The sequence below is a fragment of the Uranotaenia lowii genome, chromosome 3, assembly GCF_029784155.1.
Source record: "Uranotaenia lowii strain MFRU-FL chromosome 3, ASM2978415v1, whole genome shotgun sequence".
Lineage (NCBI taxonomy): Eukaryota > Metazoa > Arthropoda > Insecta > Diptera > Culicidae > Uranotaenia > Uranotaenia lowii.
The window spans coordinates 234,031,894-234,048,891 of NC_073693.1; the positions used below are offsets into that span (position 1 = coordinate 234,031,894).

Sequence of the window (16,998 nt, forward strand, 5' to 3'; positions counted from 1 at the left end):
TTTTGTTGCAAAATTATTTTCTCAAATACTGAAAATAAGTATTCTCTTTAGTATGCGCATTTAGCCCGTCTCTTTCCTATCTCTTTTGTTTCCAATCGATTAGCACAATATTTAAAGTTTTGTTAGGCATCGAAAATTAAGGTACTAAACCTTACTTAAAGTCTGTTTTACTAAATTCAATTATTTTTGCGAGATTTGCTCTCTATTACTTATCTTTGACACAAGATGGAATATGTATGTTCTGAGCATAGTCTACAGCAGGGATGAGCAAACCGTGGCCCGCGGGCCGCATGCGGCCTTCGAGACATGTTTGTGCCCGTAAAGCTTATCTCAAATTGAATTTATTTCAGGATCAAATAATATTTTTTGAAGGATTTCTCTACAAAAATAATATCTGTAATTCTATGATTCAACCCTAAAAACTTGTAACGATTACTTGGGAAAACAATATTTTTGCTGTTGATATGATATTCACAGATTTTGTCTACTACTTCTGGTTTCAGTGATACGGCGTGTGGAAATTTTAAAATTAATCAGCTATTTTTTTTTGTAAAATCGGTCTTTTATAACTGAAAAACTTAAAAACCATCATAAAACCCAAAATTTGACTTTGAATCAATTAACAATTCTTCATTCATTCAATATCTCAGATATTGCCAAGATATTCTTGTATGAGAGGTACGATGCTTTCAAACAATTGAACTCTACAATACACAGAAATTAAAAAAAATAAGATTACAATTTGTTTCAACATCATTACAGAAAGTCATTGAATATTGGATATTTAAGATTTTAACTCTTTCACTAACTTTGTTGAAGACTATGAAATGATTTGACTTACGTTTTTAAAAATATCCCAGAATCAATTTAGTTTAATTTTTATTTAAAATTTCGTCAAAACTCCCGTTTTTGCAGGGTTTAAAAAACATACAAAAACAAAAATTTCATAGTTTTTTTCTCAGAATATTAAATTACTTACGGTTTCTAGAAAATGTTGATCATCGAGTCAATAAGTTTTTTTATTTCACAGTTTTGTCCAATAAGTTCACAAATTGAATCAATAATTTTTTACCCGTTTTTAAAAGTTATTTCAAAAAACTAAAACTGACAAAAAAAACTCATTAAAAATTTGGATTTAGCGTCCCCAAATAAGTCAAAATCAATTCTGTGATTCCTTGCACCTCGGAAAAATGTGAATTTCGTCCTTTGGGTTATCTGTGATGCTTTTTCCAGAAATTTTATTGGCAAACCATGACAAGCATCGATTAAATTGATTCTTTTTACTAGAAAATGAGCAATACTCATTTCAAAAGTCATAAGATTCCCATGATTCAGCCTCAGAAAACCTATCCCAGAGGTAGGTGCTTAAATTAAATTATCTAAGAAAATTTATGAACACTGTAAAAGAAATAATCTAGGATCAAGAATTAAAAACTGTAACATTTTTTTTTCGTTTTTGATAGGAGTTTAACCCGTTAAGGTCATTCTTCCTCGAGTAAAAACTGTAACATTGACAAACAAATCTGGATGAAAATCTGTGAAATTATGAATTTTTCATGATTTTTAAACCTTGCTCAATATCTCAACGCTCAACACAATGAATTCATACGGAACTTTAAATAAAAATAACATTACCTGTTCTAGAAGAAAAATTGAGGCTTCACGACAAAATTTACATAAGTTGTGAAAAAACTTTTCGAAAATGGGCACAGAAAAAATCGCTATGATTAAGATTAAGTTCCATGAAACTTTAAATGGAAGTGATGACAAAAAAAACCATCGCATTTGTTCGAACAAAAACGGATTATTCTCCGAAAACGATTAAAATATTTTTACGATCCATAGAAAGATTTTCAAAATTTTTCGTTTTTTAAAATATGTTAAAGGGAAGTGAATGATGATTCCTTTCTGTCAAAAAGAATATTCACTTTCAAATTCATTTCAAATCAATTCAAACTTTATGGATCTCTAATCAAGATTTAGTGATTATTCAATTTCGGCCGGTTTAATTAGCCTATACTAAAAAAAATGTTTATGCAAGTACATGAATTCGTTTTATTCCCTTTTCAATTTTTTTTTTAAATTTGTCGTTACAAAAAAATATGTAAAGCTTTGTAAACTTCCTAAATGTTGTTTTTAATGCGCCCCGCCGAAAGAATTACAAATCAAAAGTGGCCCGTTTCTTCAAAAGGTTGCTCACCCCGGGTCTACAGTATGACCCAGAAAAATACTGAAATTTTAAGGAGTCTGATTTGAGTTGTTTTTGACGATTTTTGAGGATATTTCACCTTCTAACTTTCATCAGCCAACTGACGTAATCAATGCAGCAGTACAGTATGCGCTATAATGGCAAAATATCTATCTCTAAGGAGATGACTAGTTTGCTCCTAGCCCAAAAATATCCCAACCAAACTGCGACAGCTGTATCATTAGACTGAGTCGCTTTGGAGTCATTTTTGAATTTCTCAAACCCTGGGGTCTAAAAAACTTCGTCTTGGTATGTTCTGCAGAATTTTCAAGTAACGTTTACATGAGTTAACTTGAACGTTTAGGTTCGTATGGGAAAATTAAATATTTTGTACTAAAAAATCAACATCAACTTCCGTGGAACTAAGGCTGCTTATGGTACCTCAACTCAATACAGTAGTTTCTCGATTTTATCACTATTCGATTTTATCAATACTCGCCAAATTCACGCTCGATTTTATCACGGTTATTGTTTCGATTTTATCACGCTTTTTTAGAAATCATTCAGAAACCATTTCCATAATATAAAAATGCCATATATAATATAAGATAAAAATGCCATTGAACTGCTTACTTTAGCTGTATAATGTTTAAAATCGCCATCTGGATTTTAAAACACTTGTAATGATCGACATAAGTATTTTAACGTCACGCTAATGCTATTGTTGTTATTTGTGTTTGGTTAGCCGCTCAAAAAAGTAAACTTTTTTGGTTATGCGAATCAATTAAAGATGTGGGTGAATTAAAGTGTTTTTGAATAGAGATAAGTGTCTCTGATTTCTTTGTTTAATTTATTTATTTTAAAGGGTAGCGTGAGCAATCCTGATTGGACAGCCTTTAGTATTGTCTGGATGGAGAACTTTGGAAGATCACAATGAAATTCTGCTACCTTTGCCTTAAAATATGTTGGTACCTAGAAAGAACTTACATTTCTTCATATGAAAAACAAAGGATGCCCATAAAGCAAATTTCGAGAAACACACTTTAAAAGTATAAGTTGAGCAAATTTCTAAATATTTTTCTAAAAAGCAAACTTTTTATTTAATCAGGTGTGAATTTAGGAATTTAGGTGCGAAGATTTAAATATTGAAATTTGAAATTTGCAGAAGAATTTTTTTTTGATGCAGTTTTCTTTGAACTCTTTTTCAAAATCGACATAAAAGTTAACGACTGTTAAATTTCAACAAAAAAAAAACAAACAAATTATTCACTTTATTTAGATATAGACTATCAAATTTATATTCTACATGGTTTTATTTCAAGAAAAAATCTAAAAAATGACATAGAGAAGAATAATTTGAACTTAAATCGATGCTTTGTGTTTAGTAATCTTTGATAATTACATCTTATAATCAAAATATATTGATACAAAACGTTTTCACTACTGAAAATATTATAAACTATTGATTAAAGACAGTAAAAATACTTTTTCCAATTAAATTTTCAGTTTCGCCAAATTCACGGTTTCGCCATATTCACTGTAAAATTTTTTTTGACCGTGATAAATTCGAAAAACTACTGTACCTCGCTAGGCATAAAGTGGTCTGGCTCAGGAATCAGGAAACCCAAAAAATTGTGTTAGATGTTGTTTTTTCTACGGTTGCTCTGGATCTTCTGCAGGTTCTTTTAGAGAACATTCCTGTCCAGAATCCTGTCGAAAATTTAGGCTCGAGCCAACTAGTTGGCAAATTGTCCAACATGTTTAAAACTTGTCCTAAATATTTCGAGAGAATCGTTTAATGAAATCGTTCAAAATACAACCGCTAAGATAAGATCGTTTAAAAACAGTGTAAAGGTTATTGAAAAATTCAACAATCATACAAGTAGAATAGTTAAGCTAGGCTTGATTGACTACACACATCCACCTGGCTGGTGTAATTGAACACGAAATGCATCATCAAATTTCATAATAAAATGAAATCTTATTATTCATGATTGGTTCCAGCATTGAGATTACAAACATTTTGAATTCCACGAACGCAGGTGTGGCTCAGGCTCAAGTTCTACATCGCCAATGCACAGTGGTCCAGAAATGAAATTTAGCGGGAAACAATTATTAGAGTCTTTCCCTAAAGTTTGATGCTTTTAATGTCTTAGACAACTTTTACAACAACTTAAGGCGGCCATTTTGAATTAAATAATTTTAGCGCGGTTCAATAAGTTTCTGAAATATGAAAATTATTTTCTATCTATGATAAGATGGAGGCCTACATTGCTCTACAATATTGTAGTACCTAATAATTCATGAAACTTTTTCGAAGACATCAAACATCTATCTCTTGAAATAAAAATTTCATGGAAATTTGTTTTCATAAGGTGAGGGTAGTCCTACGAAAACAAAAACAGCTTTTTCGTTATGTCTTTTCAGAGTGTCGTATTTTCAAAAATATTTGTTCAGCAAGATCTTTTGTGGAAAACGAATTACCAAAATTTGTTTCTGTTTTGAATTAATAAAGCAATTTGTGTTGAAAAATGATTCTTTTTGAGCTACGATAACTCCAAATAGAGCAAATTTTATCGCGAATTGCATTATATGTAGGGGAAAGGATTCGATCAGGATACATTTTTGACTAGTCTAATGATGTTAAAATAAAAATTAAATTGTATTATCAAACTCTCCTTTTCTTCCTTTTGAAACTCAAAAGATGCAAAATTTTTAAACGATGGTTCTATCATATAAAATGTTAAAATAGTTACCAAAATTCTTAAAGAATCGTAAAAAAAATATTGCAACATCAAAAAAGTGAATCCAGATACATTTTTTTCTATCAATTACCCTTCACATTGAAATTTTTCAAAAATCGGGTACTACATATAACTATTTTTAATCATATTTAACTATTTTGTTTCCTACAATTATTTACGAACTTTTGTTGAGTTCATATACTTCTACATAGAATTTTACTAATTATGATTCAACCAAAATGCATGTGTTGACCGATTTTTAATTTCCTGAAATACATACGTCGATTGAGTGCATATTTCGTTCAAAACCTTACATAAACATTATTTTATTCTACTTCAAAATCATTTGGAGAAGGATTTTATCAGGAACATCATTAAATTCACATTATTAAATTCCAAATTGCTGAATATGGAACTCAATGATAACGTAATTACCGATCGAACGATTTAAAAACTATCCACTAAAGGGTTAAAAAAAAGGTTTTTATTCCAAAATCCGATAATGATTGCTACTTATGAAATAATAACTTCTGGGAATAAATTGAAAAAAAAAACCTCCATTTTCCCAATGAAGATTCTTCCGGGAATTCGACCGAATTAAAGTCAACAGGTTCCTGCCCTTGGAAATCAGACTGCAAGACACTGTTTTTTCTTACAATAGCACTTAAAATTTCATTTCATATCGAAAATGAAAATAACAATTTATAATTTCGACACTAGTTGAAATTTTTTTCACGTCCTTCCAATCCAAAGCCTACATCACTTCCTATCTCATCAATCAGCAACTAAGTAGGATGTCGACAAAAACATTTAGTCGCATATTTAGCTGATTTTTCAAGGAATCCTTCAGGACATCTAGGTAATATTGAAGGAAGACAAGGCTAAACTCCTACATTGGAGTGTTATTAACTAAGCGATAGTTGAACAACAACCGATGACTAACAAAATGATTAGCGACCACGTGACAGCAGCCAGCCAACACATGTCAAATCAAGTAATGATGATACCACGCGTCGAAACATCTTCGGAACCAGATCCCAGATCTGTCCACTAACATTTTTTTAACTGCCTGCCAGCTGTTCGTCGTCAACTGGCCGGCCCTCCTCCAATCCAATTTGCTTGAACCGAGAACATGTTTCCATCCATTCGGTCGTCGCCATCCGTAAGGATTCCAAAAGTTCATTCACATCCGCAGCTCGGCAGCTCGGCACACACATCTGGGAGCAGCGAGAGCAGGTTGTCGTTCGCTTGTTCGCTCAAAATCGAAAAGATGCAAGCTGCAACAACCAAGGAAAAGGTCTCAAAATTTTTGGATTCCGTTGCCCCTTAATATACTTGGAAGCGCTCAGCTCGACTAATAACTCAGACCTAGGGTCGGCTTCGGCCGGATTCTTCCTTCTGGCGCGGAGTCCCATCCCAATTGTTGCTCGCTTCTGTCCTAAGGCTTCTTCCCTCTTAATTCGAGGAAACAAACAAAAACGTGGTGAAGTATGAAGGGAAAATGTATGAAGCAGAACTTCATCGTTTCACCCATACATGTGGGAGTGCCAAATTTGGTTGAATTTTATTGAAGTTTTTGAACGATCTTCAGTTTGATGGTTTACAGGATCTAAATTGAAATTACATCTCTATTTTACAAGGTTTCAAAGATGTTCGATTACTAACTAGTCGAAAAATGTTCTTCAGAATAAAATGGCCAAAGATTCCTGACATGCCCTAATGCAATTGTTGCAGTTGTCAGAGTTCAGTGGTACAAACAAGAACCGTTGATCTCCCGCGTAGTTCTCTCCCTCAAGAAAATCTTCCCCGATAGTTCCTAACTGACATGTTGTCTCTAAATATATGGTAGGTATCCCAAGATTGTGGATGGAAACGTGTTGCTCGGTTCGGTGTTTTCCCCCTTTTTTCTAGGTTATCAACCAAGAGAAGATACTCAGTGTGTGTGCTTGCTAACACTGGCTCAGTATGTGCCAAGAAACAGATACGGTCATTATCACTCGCCTGGTGGTCTGGTTTCGACGCCCTGCCTGACTGACTGGCTCCCTTCTTTTCTTGCTTGAAGCCGAGCCAAGCCGTCAGACAACTGTCGCACTTTGAATGAGTTTACGAACTAGCTAACGTACCTACCTACCTACTGTATGAAGACGCCTTGTGAATGGATCACTTCTTGACTCAGTTTTGAGTAGGTTTGTTTCTAAGCTAGCTAATGATATCTAATTGAAAAAGGTTTAACACCACCATGAACAGCAGGAAGTTATCGGACGAAAACAAATTATCGAAAAAAAAAAACAAATACAGATGATTCTTAAAACTGACTCTGCATTCTGATTTCTCGAAATAGTGCTCTCATAATATAGGTGGAAAAATGTTCATAAAAATTTCAAATGGTAGAAGAGGAATAGACATATTTTATTCCTTGTTCATCCTTTGCATCTTATATTTTTGATATCAAGACAGATATGGCTTCCGCATAGTGTCAAAAAAATGTCACTTCAGTTGTAGAAAATTTCATTTAATGAGAATTCATTGTGCAATATAAATATAGTTAAATTAGAAATATTTGAAAATGAAACCAAGCATTGATATACAACTCTAAATAGATTCCGGCAAAACTTTTCTCTGTTTACTCTGTACAGGTGCAGTGAATTCATAGTTGATTTAACAATATCAGTTTTAAACAGTAACAAAGCACAACTTATTCCACTTGCGAAGCTTAAATACGCAAGAAAAACCACCCGTGTTTTTTTAAACAACTTCTGGCGATGTTTATAAAGCTTCCCTTTCAATCAATGGTGTTTCCATTTCCGTGCGAAGCAGCTTTCGTTCCCAAAGTAAATTTATGAACAGCATTTTTCACTCATATAGCATAACGGGGATGTAGCTCAGATGGTAGAGCGCTCGCTTAGCATGTGAGAGGTACGGGGATCGATGCCCCGCATCTCCAAGATAACATTTTTGCTAGTACAACTATAAATCGATTTCAAGCTGCAACAGTAATTTTTCAAAACAATCAAGGACCCACACAAACAAGCGGCTCAATGGTCTAGGGGTATGATTCTCGCTTTGGGTGCGAGAGGTCCCGGGTTCAAATCCCGGTTGAGCCCTGATCTTTTTTGCCGAGTTCCCAATGGGTTAACCTCAAAGCTGCACACATAAAACCACCAATAAAAATAAACTCTTATTTCTTCATTTCTTCCCATACTCGATAAACAAATGAAGCTTTCCAAATGGCGAGTTGGACCATTTTGGTCTTAGCCGTCCCACTGCGGACAAACAAAGAAAAAAAAGGCTTCCCAAAACAGTGTAATAATGTTTGTCAGATTTCAAAAAAATAAATAAAAAATTTTAAAATTGTGTTCAACAAATTTATCCAGTAATTAGTTCAACAAAAGCACCAACAAGCGCTTTGTTTTGCGCCATAATATGTTAATTTGCGGCATCAAAACCGTGAACATATTCTACGAATTCCAATTGAATATTCTTGGAAAGCTCACGCGTGTAAACACTCATCCCTCCCCATAAAGCTAGATTGATTCCGGAAACCTTATCGATTGGTTTGAGGCTGTAGAATCGACACAAATCTTGCTCTAATAACTATTTGTTAAAGGAATTTAACAGCAAACTGACATTCTTCCCAAAAGCTCCAATCACATCAAGCCGACCAAAATTTATTAATTGGTGGTTTTGTTGGTTGCATCGATGGATAAAACGCTGGCGCGAACAAACACACAAACAACACTCACTTTCGTGAAGTGTGTTCTGTTCGCCTTTTTTCGCATAAACCACGTTCAAACAAAGCAACAACGACAGCAAGCCACGTGTTTCCTTCGGCGTGAGATTTCCCCTGGTCGTCGCCTTTGCCGCCATGAGACGCGGTGGCGAGTCGCATCGGACGGACGGAATGACTGAAGTCAACCTTCGGGTGGAAGTGAAAACAAATCAACCTAATTTATTCATGGTCTTGCCCAGCTCTAGCTTGTGCGCCGCGGCGTCCGTTTGCGGCTGCTGTTGCTTTTGTTATTATTTATTTGTTTGTTCCTCTGCTCGCTTCGTTTCTTGTGAAATAAACCGGCACTTCAGCACACAAACAGTAGTCGTCCGCACAGCGTCACACATTCGAATTGCTCTCTGGTTTTCCCCCGTGGACAGACAATGCTGAGCTCGCAATTGCTGGAATACTCTCTCACACTCTCTGACTGAGTGGGAGAGACTTTCTGTTCTTCCGTCGAAATTTGTTGTTTTGGGATTCTACACCATTTCAGCAGATGTGTTGGACGATTTAGTTCAAATATAACTTCTGTCGAGTAAATTTCATCAGGGGATGTAGCTCAGATGGTAGAGCGCTCGCTTAGCATGTGAGAGGTACGGGGATCGATGCCCCGCATCTCCAGAGTAATATTTTTTAAATTTTGTTTCGAAGTGGTAAACAGAATAAATTGTAGACATATTTTGTAATTTTTTGGAGTGTTGTAAGTATAATTTGGGAAACCACACATATCTGTCACATGTTGTCATCTCTTTTTTCGTGTTTGTTAATCTAAAATCTTGAGCTCTTCTTGTATTGTATCTGTGTATATCGATTCCGTACTGCTGACCCGTCCAATAAATAAGATGGTAACATTCCTTTCTTCATTTTGTATATGAAAATCAAACTGTTGTACGCAATCCTCTGATTAACTGTCAACCATTGCAGCATATCAAGCATAAGAGCACTTGGAGTATATCGATTGCATCGTATTACTACTCGCGTAATCTTGTTTTGTATTCTCTGAAGTATTTTTTCGTTTGTGTATCAGATGAATGAAGCAGTATGGTAGCGCAATAGTCAAAGTGTGACATAATAACAGATTTTACGTAGATAATTTTTTACCAAAAAGTCATATATCTGCTTATCCGACAAAGTACCCCATATTTCATGGCAATTTTCTTGACAGTGTAGTCATTATGAGCTACGAAATATTTAATTTGGCGTACTCTTTCGATTGCACGTCCATCGATAAACAAATTAGAACCAGCTTCAGCGTTGCGACTTACACACAACTGACTAAGACACAACTTATTATATTTCAGAAAATTTGCAATGTTTTTTAAATCAGCATTAGCTTCTTGTAGGAGACCCAGTAGAAGACTGAGTCATCCGCAAATAGTTTGAGACGCCCGTACCGTAAACATATTTTCATGTCATTGATGTACAAGATGAATAACAAGGAACCCAACACACTTCCATGGTGGACGCCTCAATCCTTTTCTCTACATCGTGAATAGGTTGATCCATACTTTGTTCTTTGCATTCTGTTCTCCAAATAGTTCTTAAACCGGTTAAATAAGAACAGTACCACCAATACCAACTCTAACCAACACATCCATCTGTCCATCCATACACACGGTGATAGAAGTATAGTTTATAATTCCGCCTACATTCAACTATATTTTTTATTGATTCCCAACACTTATAAATCTGAAAATTTCAAGTATATATACACAGAAAGAAAAATGTAATCTTACATTACACTTTTTCGTATCATCGCCCCAGAAAATATGAAAAAGAGTATAGCATCTTGAGATTTGCGATGAAATTAACTTGCAATTTCATGTAAATCTCAGTGTCCCAACCTTCGTCCGTATTTTGTTGTACCTGTTCGTGTGCTGTTTGCTTCTGATCGAGTTGGAGCCTCCTCCCGGAGGTGGAGGGCACAGAATTATACAGTAAGGTAAGTGAAAATATATTGAAATATCTTTTTGAGAACTAGTTACAATGTTGATTAACTTTGTTCCATTTGTTATTTTGCAGAAATTCGACAGTTGCTTTCGATGTCATCGTTTCCGTCGCTAAGGGAATCGGAAAATACCACCCGGCGTTTTGTGACAGTGAATAGTTTCTGTATGTAATTTGATTGAAATGAAAGCTTGTTAAAATTAGCTGTAGTTTTTGTGTAAGAAAATAAATGAATTTTAAACGAGAAACCCGATCTTTTTCTTATTGGATAAATAGCCGAAAGAGTGACATTGGAAATGTAAACCTACAGTAAACAAAGCAGCTGAATGCGATGGGAAGTTTACATGAAACGAGCAGTATTGTTGCGTGTAAATACCCGATTCCTTTCTACCCATGCCATTTCATGTAATGCTACATGGATTTTTCTAAGTGTGTATAATAGATTACCTGATTAACATTTTGCGTTCAACAATACTTATAACAGATTGAACTATAATTGTATGATTGATTTTGTTCATTCAACTATAAATATAATAGATTCAACTATAATCGTATGATTGATGTTGTGCATTCAACAATAAATACAGTAAATTCAACTTGAACAATTAAATCGATTATATTTAATAGATTCAATTATATTTCTATGATTGATTTAGTCGTTCAACTATATAGATAGTAGATTTTACTTTTGTGTTTATTTTAGAAGTTATCTTAAGATGATTTTTCAAATTTAATTTTAAACTTTATTCATGAAGATCATAGTAACATAGAATCTTATTTATTTTATACTCGTTTTGCAACAATGTTTTTTTTTACTTGTCCATGCTTCCCTCAGTTACTGGCTATCGCTGCCATCGGGGTGTCCGTTTTTCTGGGTGGAGGTATGTTTTTTTTAATAGCCGAATGCCCGGTTCGATCCGATTGATCCTGTAGACAAAATATTACTTTAATTGAAAAAAAAATTAAAAAAGGGACAAAACTCTTACCGTATCACGGAAGGAATGATTTTGCGCACCAAACCAAGAAATATTCCGATTGAGTAGCGATTCAAAACCGCAAAAGTTTATCCCACGGACAAAGCTAATTTTGACTGGACACTTGGTTTCAATCAGTCGATTGCCGGTTCCGTTTTTTTATTGGCGTCTTATGACAAAAAAAAAACCGATTATATTGATAGTTGGTTGCGTAAGGTCAAACCGCAGTTCGTTGTTGAATCTATTATATTTATATTTGAATGTCTCAAATCAATCATACAATTGTATTTGAATCTGTGATATCTATAGTTGGATCAATTATACCATTTTAGTTGAATCTATCATATCGATAGTTGATTGCGTAAGGTCAATCAGCAGTTTGTTGTTGAATGTATTCTATTTACAATAGAATGCCTAAACAATCATACATTTGTATTTGAATCAATCATATCTATTAATCCATTATACCATTATAGTTGAATCAATCATAATGATAGTTGATTGTGTAAGGTCAATCACCAGTTTGAAGTTCAATCTATTATATTTATATTTGAATGCTAAAAAATCAACTACATTTTGATGATTGATTTAATAAGCTAAAAAATTCTCATCTTCTTAGACTTTTGCTTTATATTTTTTACTTTAAAATATCATAAACTTTATTTATTTCCAACCAGGAAAAGGAGAATTTGATATTTTTTCTGGTTATTGATCATCTTTGTTATTTAAAATCGGATGTTTTAGGAAAAAATCAGAAACGAGGTTTCGAATCAAAGCATTGTTTCTTCTGTCCGAATTTCTCTTGGCCTAAAATTTCCATGATTTTAAATTTGGAATTATTTCAAAATATCATAACATAAATTAAATTTAATGATTCGCATCGATGATTCATATTACGTTCAGAAAAATAAAATCTCTCAGATTTGATGTTTAGACCACGAAGCAATCACTCGAGCCAAACATTTGAATGATATTGTTGCTATTATTAACCAATACGGATGAATTTCGAAAAATTAAAAGTAATATTCACTTACAAATTTGATACTCGTTTTTAAAAACTGGTATCATGAATCAAAAAGTGGTTCATTTTAATTGCAATTGATTTCAGATTCAAAATTTAAGAAAATAAACTTGAATAATAAAATTGATTTTTCCGAATAATATTACAGTATCAGAATTCTTCTAACCAGTTTAAATATCATAAAAATGTTTATTAAAAAATAAATCGCATATTGCGGCTTTTCCAAATGGTTATTGCACGGAAAAGAGTTAATTAAATTTTGTTGTGTGAACCTTTAGCTGATATAAAGAAGCCTCTGAAATATTTCGGCAAAAGTTACATTTTGTCTTGGTACCAGGAGCCTGAAAACTGGTATTGATTGATTTGGGGGCGCGTTTCTAATAAAAACTCAAAGAACCAGCCGAAAGTTTAAAAGGACTTTAAAAAAAGTCTTGAACCAAAACTAAATCATAGCTCAGCAAAGTTTAAAAAAATATAACAAATTCGGGCCGACCCGGATGCTCGATTTTTTTTGAAAAACTGACCGAATTCGTTTAAATTATTTGAAAAATGAATTTTTGAAGTTTTAATAGTTTTTTTTTCGTAAAATTGTGATTTTTTTTTTCTAGAATTAGTGGATAATGCATTGTGGTCAATGATTGCATGATTCATTGTTTATGCCCGACCCGATTCTCGGTCAATTTCGTCCACCTCCAACAAGCGACATCGTTGAATGATTTACTACTTGTCATTTATTTCTCCAGAACTGATGTTGAAATCCGGCGAGTTTCTACCTGAAAATTTTCAGAAGCCTACAAATTTTGGAAAACTATTAATTTATGAAGAGATCTGAGGTGATCCCCCGCAATTAGCGGGGAGTGCAGGGGTGTTTTTTTCATTAGAGTAAAGTGGGGCAAGAGTACGCACTTAGTTGTGCACTTATTGTATCTCTTCAAAGAACAAAGTATCGATCATAGTAATTAAACCAAATTAAAGTAAGGCTCTTTACCTTGATTGTATGACGCAAAAAGTTTTGATTATGTTTGTAAACATTGATAAAAAATCATATTTTTCAAAAATTACCAAAACGTACTCTTACCCCACCAGTGGGGCAAGAGTACGCATGAGGTGGGGCAAGAGTACGCATATAATAAGCTCATTGTATTCCATTCTGGTCCGGTGTAAGTGAGGTCTTGAATCATTATAATCGTTTATTAAACAATAAAAAACCTTTATTTCATAAACAACAGTTAAAATAAAACAGTGATTTTATGGGTAACGCTGTTCGCTTCAGCAAAGGCAAAGGCGAAGCGACGCAAATCACTGAAAGTCAGACCGTAAAAAGCACTATGCAGCGCTCTGCAGTGATTTACGAGATCCTCTGACTGCTGAGGAGTAAAAACTGAAGTGAATTGTCCATGGCTTTCAGCACCGAATCCCTGGTCGAGAAAATGATTGTTATTCACAATTCAATACAAAAATATCTTCTGTTGATTACCTTCTTAAGGCATTTACCCAAGGTTGATTCCGAAGTTCCGAGGCTTTCAGCAATTAGGCGCTTCGATTCTCCGTCCTTTAACCGCTGCCTGGCGTTTTCCAGCATCTCCGGAGAGCAAATCTTCCGGCAAGTTTTCCTTTTGTACGTCCTGATGATTGAAAACTTGATTATTCTTTGGGTTAGCTTTCCAAATGCTATCAAAAAGACGAAGGAAACCAACGCGTACTCTTGCCCCACCAAACCTGCGTACACTTGCCCCCTACGACCATTTGTGAAAAAAGCTAAAATTGCTAAATATGCCGATCATATCCTGGCATGAGTGTTCCACAGATTTAATCTATATTAATTATGTGTCCTTTGTCACGTATGCAGATTTGATTAGCGAATTTCCACGAAGCGTAGTAATGTTTCCGAATACGCATAAAATTACATAAAAATTGGAAAAACTAAATCTTATCTCATTTCTCCGACGTGCGCGAACCAAACCACAAACAAAAACACATATGATCAGCTGACTCGATGCCCTGTCAAACCGGTACAGTGTTGCTACTTTCAGTGTTGTCGTTTACTGTAAAAGCCTAGTGCGTACTCTTTCCGCCTGCGTACTCTTGCCCCACTTTACTCTACAACATAATTTTTCAACTACAGTGTCGGAAACATTTTCGGGTTTCATTTATAAAGTTGAGTTGACTATTATGTTTTTAAAACCAGTTGCTGGAAGAAAAGTGCGATACGCATAAGAATTATGTACATAGGCCGGAATTAGGAATTTGTCTTACAAATAAAAGGGGATTCTTCCAATTATGTTGTGCCTTGGAACCTGACAGTTTGTTATGTTTGTTTTTGTGGCTGCCGAGATATAGCACGTCGAATTTCAAAATTCCTCCGATATTCTTTCTAAGCGATTTTATAAATGTTCATGTGTTGAAGAACTTTCACAAAGTGGTAAGAGAACTAATGAGCTAATATCATATCAACAGTCCAAGATGAATATCTTAGAGGATCCCGGCTAGTATAACTAAATAAGAAGAAAATAATCATTACTATCCTATTATCTAGTTTAGGAGCTTTGATCAATCCTGTTTTCTGAAGGTAATACTAAAAGGAATAAACGATTCATTTAAGAGTACTTTTTACACTAACTATGTAATGTATATTTAGCTCTTAATTAAAGATAAATGTTTTTAGTTCAATGACGTTCATGTGGGATCCATCTTAATGTTTCATCAACCAGTCTCTCAATTTCCAGAGAAAGAAATAAGTGGAAGTCAGCATCTACTATCTTATAAGAGACAAAACATACTGCTTGCCATTGATTTTCGTTCGTTGTTCACATATCTTATGAAATTGGGAACATTCACACGGTATACTCTAATTAAACCAATCGATTACACAATATAATGAGCACTGAAGCTCCATAGTTAATTACTTAGATTATTGAATTAAAAAATTCAAAATAACAACTTTACTTCTGGATGCTACTGCATGCTTGTAAGCTCAATGACCAGAGGTAATGACAGTTTTCGTTCATACCCACGCACAATGTGTGGATTAACATACAATATATCATCTCAAATGAGCAATGAGAGGTTGGAAATCATCCACTTGCGGAGTTTCTGGTTTGTGTTGAAGTACAATGAAACGATTAAAGTTCATAGCTTTACGATGTTAAAATAGGGTTACTTACATGAATATACATAACACTTATGCAGAAATAAAACCATCAATTTCTCGAACGTCTATATCTGATATAAAAAAATTAAACCATGTCAATACGTTCATTTTTGACGATAAACGCAAGTCATTGGATGAGTTCGAAAAGTTTTGAGATGAGCTATTATAAACGAAAGAAAGATATTCTGAAATTATATGTCTTTGTATGCTGAGGTTCGCAACTTTTCGAAAAAATAAATTACCAGTGATTACATCCAGCCTTTGAAAACCGAATTCCACCCTCTCGACTCAGATTCTTCAAGAAAAGATGGAGTTCAATATCCCAATCAGTTTCAGGGACTTGATACTTAGTTGTGGATGGACTTGGTCAAAGTAAGTATGTAAGTCAGTGTGGTGAGATCGAGATTTGAAGGCACAAAGTATGAAGGCCGATGTCCATGTCCCTTCCTTGTCCATATAAGTCGACTAGAAGAAGCTCAAAAACGGTTTGTGAGATTCGCTACAAAAATGAAAGCTGGAGAGAATACTTGATGTATTATGAAAGCCTTTGACACTTACTTAGTCTGGATCTATCTATGATCTAGGATCCTATGATGAATCTAGGTATTATCGTCGCATGATAAGATCCAGATTGCTCATCATAAAACCGGAGTGCTACCATCTTGCTACAACTTGATGAAACTTCAGTACAACCGCTTGGATTACCCCGTTCCACGCCGTATTGCATATTTTGTGATTCACCATTATTTTTTCCTTCGTTAAGATCTGTGAAACCAACTCTAGATATACTTCACAGTTTGAGCTCTGCTCTGTCGGTATAAAGCAATCCTTATTCACTCCAGATTTAAATCAGCGAGTGAAAACCTGAAAACTCTGAACGCCGATATCCAAATAATGGATCGGCTAGAATGTATGTATGTATGTATGTATGTATGTATGTATGATCCATCCAACGACCCCCTGAGCTGGCAGGTATGTTATGCAAAAGAGCCAATGTTAATCTATTTGATAAACATTGTTCAATCGCGGGTGCTGGTGGTGTTAGCTCTATTGAAATTCCAGTAACCCATTTCAGAATGGCAACTGCACATCCCGAGGCTACTTTCATTGCCAATAAGCCCCGCCCAATCATAGCTGCAAGACCAATTGGGTCATGTAATTATGATTTGACTTTCCATCTTTTATTGTTGACATATCCAGATAC

At 34.5% G+C, this 16,998-nt stretch overlaps 3 non-coding genes across 3 annotated transcripts; all 3 read left to right on the forward strand.

Annotated features, from left to right (window-relative positions):
- Nucleotides 1-7,803: 7,803 nt before the first annotated feature.
- Nucleotides 7,804-7,876, forward strand: Trnaa-agc (transfer RNA alanine (anticodon AGC)). Its single transcript has one exon. It is a non-coding gene; the product is annotated as a tRNA-Ala (tRNA).
- Nucleotides 7,877-7,964: 88 nt separating this feature from the next.
- Trnap-ugg (transfer RNA proline (anticodon UGG)) lies at nt 7,965-8,036 on the forward strand. The gene has a single exon. It is a non-coding gene; the product is annotated as a tRNA-Pro (tRNA).
- Nucleotides 8,037-9,249: 1,213 nt separating this feature from the next.
- On the forward strand, nt 9,250-9,322 carry Trnaa-agc (transfer RNA alanine (anticodon AGC)). Its single transcript has one exon. It is a non-coding gene; the product is annotated as a tRNA-Ala (tRNA).
- Nucleotides 9,323-16,998: the final 7,676 nt, after the last annotated feature.